We start from the raw sequence: 9,770 nt of genomic DNA, 5'->3' as shown, positions 1-9,770 counted from the left end.
ATGCAATAAAAGTTTAAAAAAAAAAAAAGAAGAACTGCATTTGTCGAAGGAAAAGCAGCATTTGAACATTAGGACTCATCTGACGGTTCCCAGCCTGCTTTCATCTACAGAGGTTCTACCTTGTCACCAGAGTGTCAGTGACTGTCACCTGACAGTCTTGGGTTGGTGACAATCACACTTAATTCAACTACTCATTTCGAGGGGGTCCATGGACTTTTAATAACTACTTGTAAATTTTAGATTTATATTCCCAATGCTTTTTCTTCGTTATTCCATGGACCTGGCTTCGGGACTAAGCAACAGTCTCCCCAATAGGAATTACCTTCCTCACAATCAGTGGTCAGAAAAATTGATGTCATCCTATTTACATGTTTTAAAAATACATTTATTTTGCCGGGCAGTGGTGGCACATGTCTTTAATCCCAGCACTTGGGAGGCAGAGGCAGGTGGATTTCTGAGTTCGAGGCTAGCCTGGTCTACAGAGTGAGTTCCAGGACAGCCAGGGCTATACAGAGAAACCCTGTCTCGAAAAAACCAAAAACAAACAAACAAACAAAAATTTATTTTATTTCATTTCAGTGTCCTTGTATGTATTCCATCTCAGTGCTACGAAGACCACAAGAGGCTTTAAGCACAGTGCCTTTGGCTATGTTTGCTTGTTAGGTTACAAAGTTCTGTCTACACGAGCCAATATTGTTAATATAGAAATGCAATGAGGCATTCACTTTACATGTTTATATGAGTTCTCTCTCTCTCTGTCTCTCTCTCTCTCTGTCTCTCTCTCTCTCTCTCTCTCTCCCTCTCTCTCTCTCTCTCTCTCTCTCTCTCTCTCTCTCTCTCTCTCTCTCTCTCTCTCTCTCTCTCTCTCTCTCTCTCTCTCTCTCTCTCTAAAAGCCTATAGCACCCAATTTTCCCAGGCGGTCTCCCATCCAAGTAGTAACCAGGCCTGACCCTGCTTAGCTTCCAAGATCAGACGGGATCAGGCACATTCAGGGTGGTATGGCCATAGACGAGCTTTATCTTTTATAAAGCACCTTTTGTATTTATTATAGTAACTTGAAGGCTGGAGAGGGAAAGTGTAATCTCATCGTTGGAAAAAGACGTAGGTTAAATGCCTTTCTACAGGTTGCACAAGTAACCACTGGCAGGACCAGATCTTCAGCACCTGTCTCTTGCCTTCCTGCGCATGGTCCTCCCACTCCCTAGCTATGTTCAAATTCTGTCTTGGGGAAGATCTTCTGTGGCTACCTGACAGAAATCTCTCTGCAAGAAAGGAAGATGGGGGTACTGTACTCCTCTCTGAACCCCCTCAGAAGTGAACAGATTAACAAAGAAATGATTGCTGGACTCTTTTCTTATGTGTGCTGCATGCTGGAAAACTGAATAAACTTGTCTTTAAACAAAGAAAACCTAACAGGAGAAAGATTAAAAAGAAACAGAAGAGCCGGGCAATGGTCAGGCATGCCTTTAATCCCAGCACTTGGGAGGCAGAGGGAGGCGGATTTCTGAGTTCGAGGCCAGCCTGGTCTACAGAGTGAGTTCCAGGACAGCCAGGGCTACACAGAGAGACCCTGTCTTGGAAAAAAAGAAAGAAAAGAAACAGAAGACCAAGTATTACTCTGCCTTAAAGTGCCTGGGAAGGAGCTGGAAGCGTAACTCAGCGGTAGAGGCCTTGCGGGGCATGCATACAAAGCTAGGTTCCATCCGCAACAAGGTAAAGTAAAAAGACAAGCCTAGGAAAGGCCGGCACAGGAGGGCTGGCGCTGTTGTCCGTTCTCCTATTAGGAACTGTTCCGATTGCTTTGAGAGGAAAAGGCAACTAGAACAGAAGAAACGAAATCTCATCTGCATTGTTCTTACATAAGTATTAAGAAACCACCCAGTCACCTATTAACACCACACTAGGTAAGCATTTTTTAGTTATATTGGCACCTCCTGGAAACCAAGCTATTGAGAGCAGCGAGGCCCACGGAGATGTACGCAGAGCCCGGGGACAGAATCTTCTTGTGCTTTCCTCCTGCCAAAGCAGGTTGGCCACTCAGCACTCAGGCCAGTCTGGGTCCCGTTAGGAATTTATATCCTAAAATCATGCAAAGGGTTTGCTTTGATTTTTCCAGCCCTGTGATAACATTAAAACCAGTTGAAAAGGAGATTTTCAAGTCAGAGGCTGCGAAGGAGAGAGGATTTGAGTCTGTCTCCCCCATCCTCCCGCCACACACAAGGGTCTGGTCCAGAAAACTTCCCTCACTCAGTTCCAACTCTGATGCTCTAAAAACAACTTCAGTTTCTGCGGAGCTTCCGCTCTCCCAACAAGGCCGCCTTCCTCTTCTTGCCCAAGAGAAGTTGACCTAGTTTTCTATTACCTGAGGTAGAACAAAGTTCAGACCAAGGCTTCAACAGCTTAGAAGAGCGACCGCTGCAAAGGATTTAGAAAACAAATGGCTCTGTGTTTGAACCGCAGCCATTCCAGCCACGCGAGCATGCGCATTACATTTCTGGAGGTTTCAGTTTCTAACACTAAATGATAAAAGTTAGTAAGACATTTGTCTCAGCATCGTAATGATGACTTCATGGAATACGTGCCTGAAAGTTCAGCTGGGCAGCCTCTGCTCTTTTACATAGTCAGCAATATTTGTTTCCAAGACTCCCTCCATATTTACTAGTAATTCCACTCATAAACGCATTCATTCAGCAATAATTTGATCCATCAAGTGCCAGCTGTAGGCTTAATGCTATATTTGGTATTATGCGAGAAAATAAAACACAAAGGGTATCAGGAGATGGAGACAGCGCTCAGTGGTTAGGGCGCTGGCTGCTCATCCAGAGGACGCCGGTTTCATTCCAAGCACCAACGTGGTTGCTAACAACCACCCACGACCCCAATTCCAATGCTTTCTTCCAGTTTCTGCAGCCAATTGCATATAGTACACAGACATACACACAAGGAAAACATCTACAGGCATAAAATAAAAATAAATTTGCAAGGAAGAAGGATAACAAGTCTCTAGTCTCAGAAAGTCTGGTGCCGTTGAATACCTGTGACTGTGACGGTTGTGGTGTCATGCAAGGGCTCTGTGTAAATACAAAACAATAAAATGTAAATGAGGGCTAGGGTGGGGCTTAGAGAATCAGGACAGATTTTTAGAGGAAGGAAAAGTTAGCCAGTTGATGATAACTATAGTAATCCCAGAGAAGCACTTTTAAGGTGACCCTCCCTCCCTTATCAATCAAAACCTTCAAATTCTTTGTCCATCTGAATGAACAGCCCTGGATCAAACACTTCTGGGATGTTTGAACAGGTTCCTTCGGTCCTTAGGGAGCCAGGTATCTGACTATGCTAGTTCATGTCCAAAGCCTTTTATATTTTTGTCTTCTAAATTTCTGTTTGAGTGTCTTACTTTCTAAAATATGCATAGATTACTCTGAGTGCTACATTTTGGTTTTCGCCTTTTTGCCATTCCTTGTAATAACAGTTGTTCTGTGAACGATCCCGGAGTCCTCTTCTGTCTAACTGGACTCAGAAGAGCACACGCGGTTTGAACTCATTTTTAAAGTGAGTATTGGCCAATTATAAAGCAAGCTTTGTTTTCATGTGAGAAACGACTCTATTTTGAATAAAAGAGGGGAAACTTGCTTAGCCAGGACAGCTCTCACTGTATGGTGCTCTATAAACTGGTAGGGCTGGGTCTGGCCCGGGTCAAGTTTCAATAGTTGTAAGCAATTAATAACAGTTCATCCATTCTCAGAATTGATCACCACTACGGCTAATGATCCTAGCAGAGAGACTCCTGACACCAAAATCTTTGTCATGAACTTTATTACCACTCCAGGAAATGCCAGATGTTTATGGGCACATAACATACAGGCATATCTGAAACCAGGGTGGCTGAGTCACCGGATCTAGGAGTTCCAGCCTCCAGATGTTAACTTCCTCCAGTGAGTGCCGGCTGTCACGTCCACTCCCTCCAGCCTAGCAGCATGATCCCCTATGATTTGTTACCGGCATTTCCCCAAAGCTACATACAGACCAACATCTGAGTCATTCAGAAAGAAGAAGAAGAAGAAGAAAAAAAAAAAAAAAAAAAAAAAAAAAAAACAAGTGTCAGGACAGAGCTGTGACCCAGAAACAAACACCTCCTGCCACAGTGAAAGTACATGCTCCCAGTGAGAAGGTGTGACTGGGCTCCCAGGGATGGTGAAGGAAGGCTTTGCTCTCTATCCCGGCTTGCTCCCACCTGAATCTTACAAGAATGGCTCCCAAATACCATCTTCTAGCCAAACAACAACCATCTGCCTTTGACTATAGAGATGGAAAGAAAACTAGGTATGCAGAGGCTGGGCTCGTGAGGGTGGTGTGGTGAAGAGATGTGAGTGTATATAGCTTGTGATTAAAATATTAGGAGACATATAAAGATGTTCAACATTACTACTTAAAGCACAATAAGCTGAACTTTAATAAGCTTTGTCATTTCAGAGCCAACTTTCAGTTTCAGTTTATGTGAGGCTGTAGGCATGAGATGATCTCTCTTCTAGAACAATCCATAAGGTACTTTACAAGCCAAAGGCAGGGTGACCCTCTCCTAGCCCTTCTCCTCAGGTTTACTCTAAGAGTTACAAAGATTGCCAATTCGGAAGCTTCAGGAGCATAAAAGACATGCAACAGCTAAATATTTAATTGTTTCTCTGGCGAGGCAACAAATATTTTTGTTTTGTCTCCATCTTTCAAATTGTTTATATCATTCCTAAACTTAACGCCCTGACTTGGCGGCATGTTGGTATCACTTGATAATAAGATTCACAAGGGAAGAAAGAGACTCAGGGTTGCTGCTTTCCTGCCCTAGAACACAAGGTACTTTTGTCAGCCTCCAGATCAACCACATCACAGCTGTGTTCTTACACATGAGCCCTTGTACAAAGCGGCGCACGGCCATCTCTTGCCATCTCTTCTTTTGCCTGTGGCATCTGTAAAGATTATGCATAGCTTTGGCCTCTCTTTGCTTTTGGTTTAACACATAAAGCTGTTGAGGGGAGGGTGGGTGTTGGAATAAGCTGACTGTGCTGTCTAGGTCCAGTCCATGGCAGGTCCTTCCAGGAATTCTGAATTCTGAAGAACTGTACTTCCTTCTGCTTAAAACCACTTAAGGGTATTCCTATTTTCAACTCTCAACCTGGGACAGTCGTCAGCTGTCTAAAACAAAGACTCCTAGGAATGGTCCTACATACTATTACAAACTAAATTACTTTTTAAGGGATTAAAAAAAATGTACATGGAATTCTTTTCTGAAAGACTTCATTTTTCTAAATTCATATGTTTTGGGGGGATTTTCATTATTCCTTTTTTTTTCCTAATTATTGAAAATGGTAAGTAAACATAGATAACACAGACAGGAGTTTCTTAGTTTAAAAATAGAATTTTACCGTTTCCAAAGTTACATTACTCTTCACAATCCAACAGTAATGCCCTATTGTGGAACATACACTTATTTATGTCATCAAGCATGGAGAACGTGAGCTGGCCCCTAGCTAAAAGCTTCCCCGTGCCAACTGGTGTCCATGGTGCTGGAAGGTACTTTGCATAGTACCAGAGGAGAAAAGTTAGTCCTCAATACCACTTAACAAACCCTGTGACCTACAACGGTGGCAAGCGATGCTGATGTGCTATGGCACAAATGCTAAAGGAGTAACAAGGCACTTTTTGATTGAGTTTAAGACCCACCACATGAAACAGAATTCACACTGTACACTGTTAGAGTGGCCAAAAACCTAAAAAGAGATAGGTCATAGGCCCTAAGGGGAAACCTACTGCTAAAGGAAACTTCTGCAATTAACATAGCAATAAGCCGACTGGATGATTTAGTATGGGTATATTACTCCACCCATAGATCAATGTATCACCTACCCCTCATCGAGAAGTTTCACCTTCCAGTGAAGATTATGCAAATACCGAGACCCACGGCTGGACAATGTGCAGACAGTGAGAGACTTTAGAGTGATCAGCTCTACATGAAATGTCCTTAACAAACCCTTTCTCTCCAGGGTCAAGGATCTATGTGGGAGAGGAAACAGAAAGATTCTCAGCCAGTGACAGTGGCTGACTCCAAGGAATGGCATCTTCCACACACTGCAAGGCTGATACACAGGTGAACCCACAGAGATGGTGCCAGTTGTACAAGACCTGAACAAAGTTCAAAGCAGACAAAATCCCAACATAGAGAAGGGGGAGAGGAGACAAGGTCCCACCCTTATCACATTGCTGTTTGCACCCAATAGTTGCTGGGAAAGGAAAATCCATTTTCTCCAATGAGAGTGGGTCTATTCCAACCACACTGCAGAGCAGGCCCCATGCCCAGGAGCAGTTGTCAACACAAAACATACTCCGTGTTTTTTACATGCTTTTTGTTTTGTTTTTACTTTCTTGGTTTTGGGGTGTTTTAACTAGTTTGTTTTAATCTTCTTCTTCTTCTTCTTCTTCTTCTTCTTCTTCTTCTTCTTCTTCTTCTTCTTCTTCTTCTCCCTTTTCTTGTTCTTCTTGTTCTTCTTCTTCTTTTATTTTGTTTTGTTTTTGGTTTTCTGAGAGAAACAGAAAGAAATAAAGAACCTGAAGTTGGGTGGGTAGAGAGAAGAAAAATCTGGAAGGAGTTGAGAAATGGGAAAGAATGTGATCAAAAATATATATGTATATTAATAAATATTTATATTATAAATAAATATACTGTAGCTGTCTTCAGACACACCAGAAGAAGGTGTCAGATCTCATTATGGGTGGTTGTGAACCATCTGATTGCTGGGATTCGAACTCAGGACCTTTGGAAGAGCAGTCGGTGCTCTTACCCACTGAGTCATCTCACCAGCCCAAAATATATTTTATGAGAAAAAAATTAAATGATTTTTTAAAAGAAAAGAAAAAAGTAATTAAATATTCAGTTACTGTCGTACTGTATACCTATAATTCCAGTTCTCAGGAGTCTAAGGTGACAGAACTGTGAGTTCCAGGGTCCCCTGGGAACTTGCTAAGACAGCCTAGAGTACCTAGAGAGCCTGTATTAGCAAGAAAGGTGAAGAGAAGAGAATGTTTTTTCTTTCTGCTTGTTTTCTTGAATAAGAAATAATTTGAAAGGATGGCGATATTTATGAATCACTGTAAGATCTGTAAATTCAACGGTGAATTTTAGCTGAGGGTGCAGAACCTGGCTAGACATTATGTGGCCTTGCCTGCTGCCGTCTCTCTAGTGTTAGAGCAGTTTAAGATGAACCGCTTAATCTCCACGGTCTTATTAAATACCAACCTTCATATGTGAAAATTACAGAGACACTAAGGCATACGGAAGCTGAATAGTCCAAGTCTGTTCTCTATATTTAAATTATCCATATACACCTGGGGTAGGGATAGCACAGAGGAGGTTGAAGTAAATCAAGCTCTGTGAGTTCAAGGCCATCCTGATTCATATATTAAGTTCTAGGTCAACCAGGGTCTATACTAGTAGATATATAGTGAGAGTATCAAGATAGATAATATATAGACAGGCAGACAGACAGAGTCACTTGAAGTCAATGTCTACCCTTGAAATTATTTTATAGTCCCTTTTCCTGTTGGGCTTGGAAGATGACTTAGTAGGTAGGAGTGCTGGTTGCAAAACTCAAAGACCTGAATTCAAATATGTACATATGTATATAGACATACTATATAATGTACCTATATATTCTATATATGTATATACATAGTATATATAATACACCTGTATGTTATACATATTATATTGAATATATTTGTATATAATATATAATACTGGCTAAAACTTTTGGATATAACCTAAGCTGTAAGATAAAGAGGAAGCAATGATGTCTAGGATTCATTCACTGTCAAAGCTGCACATCCTTGAAACCTCCTCACCACGAAAGCAGAGATAAGAAGCTCGCTGGGTCTTCCTGGTTTCCAGACACACTCTAGGTGCTGTGACTGACCCCGTCTTAAGGGAAGGAGAGTGAAAGAACAGGATACTGGCGGCCTCAGCCTCGACGTCCACAGACACATTCACAGTCTACCGGTTTCTTATTTTCTCTGATTATCTGCCTCACCCTTGAGATTGATCTTTTGTACTAGGTGGTACCAAAAGCCTTCTGAAGTAAGGAAGGTTCACCCTGCCATTGGCATAGCTCCAGTCCCTGCGGTGATTCTGTTCCTTGCCCGTTCATACCACCTTAAGTCACGTAAACTATCTTCTGACAGACCTGTTTGTGCTTGCTTTTGTTTCGGTTGTAAGGAGGATTGAACGCAGGGCCTCGCCAACACTAGGCAAGCTCTTTACCACTGAGCCCCAAACCACCAGTCCTTCCTGGAGTTTGCTTTCCAGTTCTTCAGCAGCTGCAAAATCACTAAAATGCATGAGAAGAGACAAAAGAGCCGGTAGCAGAGCCGAAGATAGAGGTGTAGTGAGGCAGATTCTCAGAGAGGACGAACAACCACGAAATAGAAATTCTGGTTTTTTGGAGTTTTTTTTTGGGTTTTGGTTTTTTGTTTTATTTCTCTTCTGTTTTTACAGAATTAGCTGAAATAGAAACCCTCTGTGGACGGCAGAGTACCCGTCCTAAAGTTTCAGCTCTGACCTGTGACTGGTTGAGGGTCATTACAGAGCATGTTAGCACATTTCTCAGCATCTGGAACGTTCTGCAGTATCTGAGCCATCTGGATTTACCGCCGTGGAATCCTCTCCAGGCGTGTCTTCTTCCCTCTCTCACCCAGAATCGAACGTGTGAAAAGAGAAGAAACTTCTATCAATACGTGAACTGGCATGGCAAATTAGAAATGGCAAGGCCCAGGAGAGAGGCATACACGAAATGATGGCACATAAAATCAGTCAAAGGGACCATGAGAGGATCCGAGCATGGACCACAAACAATGAGGTGAAATTATCATGACTCAGGAAACGCCCTGCATGGTGACAGGATAGAGCATCCACCCAGGACGAGAGACATAAGCACTTCCTAAGAGCTTTCCTGGGGCTGAGCCTTGTACAGCATGTTTCTCCTTAAACCATCTTACAAATGATAGCGTATGGAACCTACAGTTTCCCCACAGAGTAAGTTCATAACAGCAGGGTCCAGAGGGGAGCCAACTTGTCTTTCGCCTCATGTTAGAAGTAGGTATGAGTTCGAAATACCACTGAATGGGTTTTGCTCTCTGCTATCGTAGGCAATGTGCCCCAAGGCCCCATGTACTGAAGGTTTGATGGCTAGCCTGTAGTCCTCAAAGGTAGAGGAGCTTTTAGAAGCTGGTGCCTGATGGATGGAAGGTGAGTTGTGCCAGGTATTCCTGGAAGGGGACACGGGGGCCTGGTCCCTCCCGCTTCTGCTTCTCAGAACAGCTTTGCACCCTGTGCTCTGTCTGCCACGAGGCTCTGCTGCAGCCTGGGGCAAGAGCACCAGCATCCGCCAGCCCTGGACTGAAGCCTCTGAGGAGAAGCCTGGCCCCTTACTAAGTTCATTTTCTCAGATTTTGTTACAGTTACAGAAAGCTGACTAAGCACCTCACTTTCACATTATAAAGTAAAAGTCCTCAGTCAAGCGTGCTAAAGTGGAAAATGTCCCGATGCCTAAGGCAGGGTGTAGAGATGGGGGGGAGGGGAAATATGAGCTTTCAACCATTTACTAGCATATTTAATTATATATTATGCTGTATTTACATGTACTATATATTTATATATTATAATATATTTAAGAGTGAATGTATTTTTTTGCCCATGTATACATGTGTAGAACATAAATGTCCATGT

General features: G+C 42.7%; 1 pseudogene; it reads right to left on the bottom strand.

Moving 5' to 3' along the window:
- Nucleotides 1-892: 892 nt before the first annotated feature.
- Nucleotides 893-1,011, bottom strand: LOC116075553 (annotated as a pseudogene).
- Between the last annotated feature and the right edge of the window lie 8,759 nt (nucleotides 1,012-9,770).

Source organism: Mastomys coucha, unplaced genomic scaffold (genome assembly GCF_008632895.1).
Source record: "Mastomys coucha isolate ucsf_1 unplaced genomic scaffold, UCSF_Mcou_1 pScaffold3, whole genome shotgun sequence".
Taxonomy (NCBI): Eukaryota; Metazoa; Chordata; class Mammalia; order Rodentia; family Muridae; genus Mastomys; species Mastomys coucha.
Note: the sequence above shows the minus strand (reverse complement) of the source record. Positions and strands in the feature narration are given on the sequence as shown.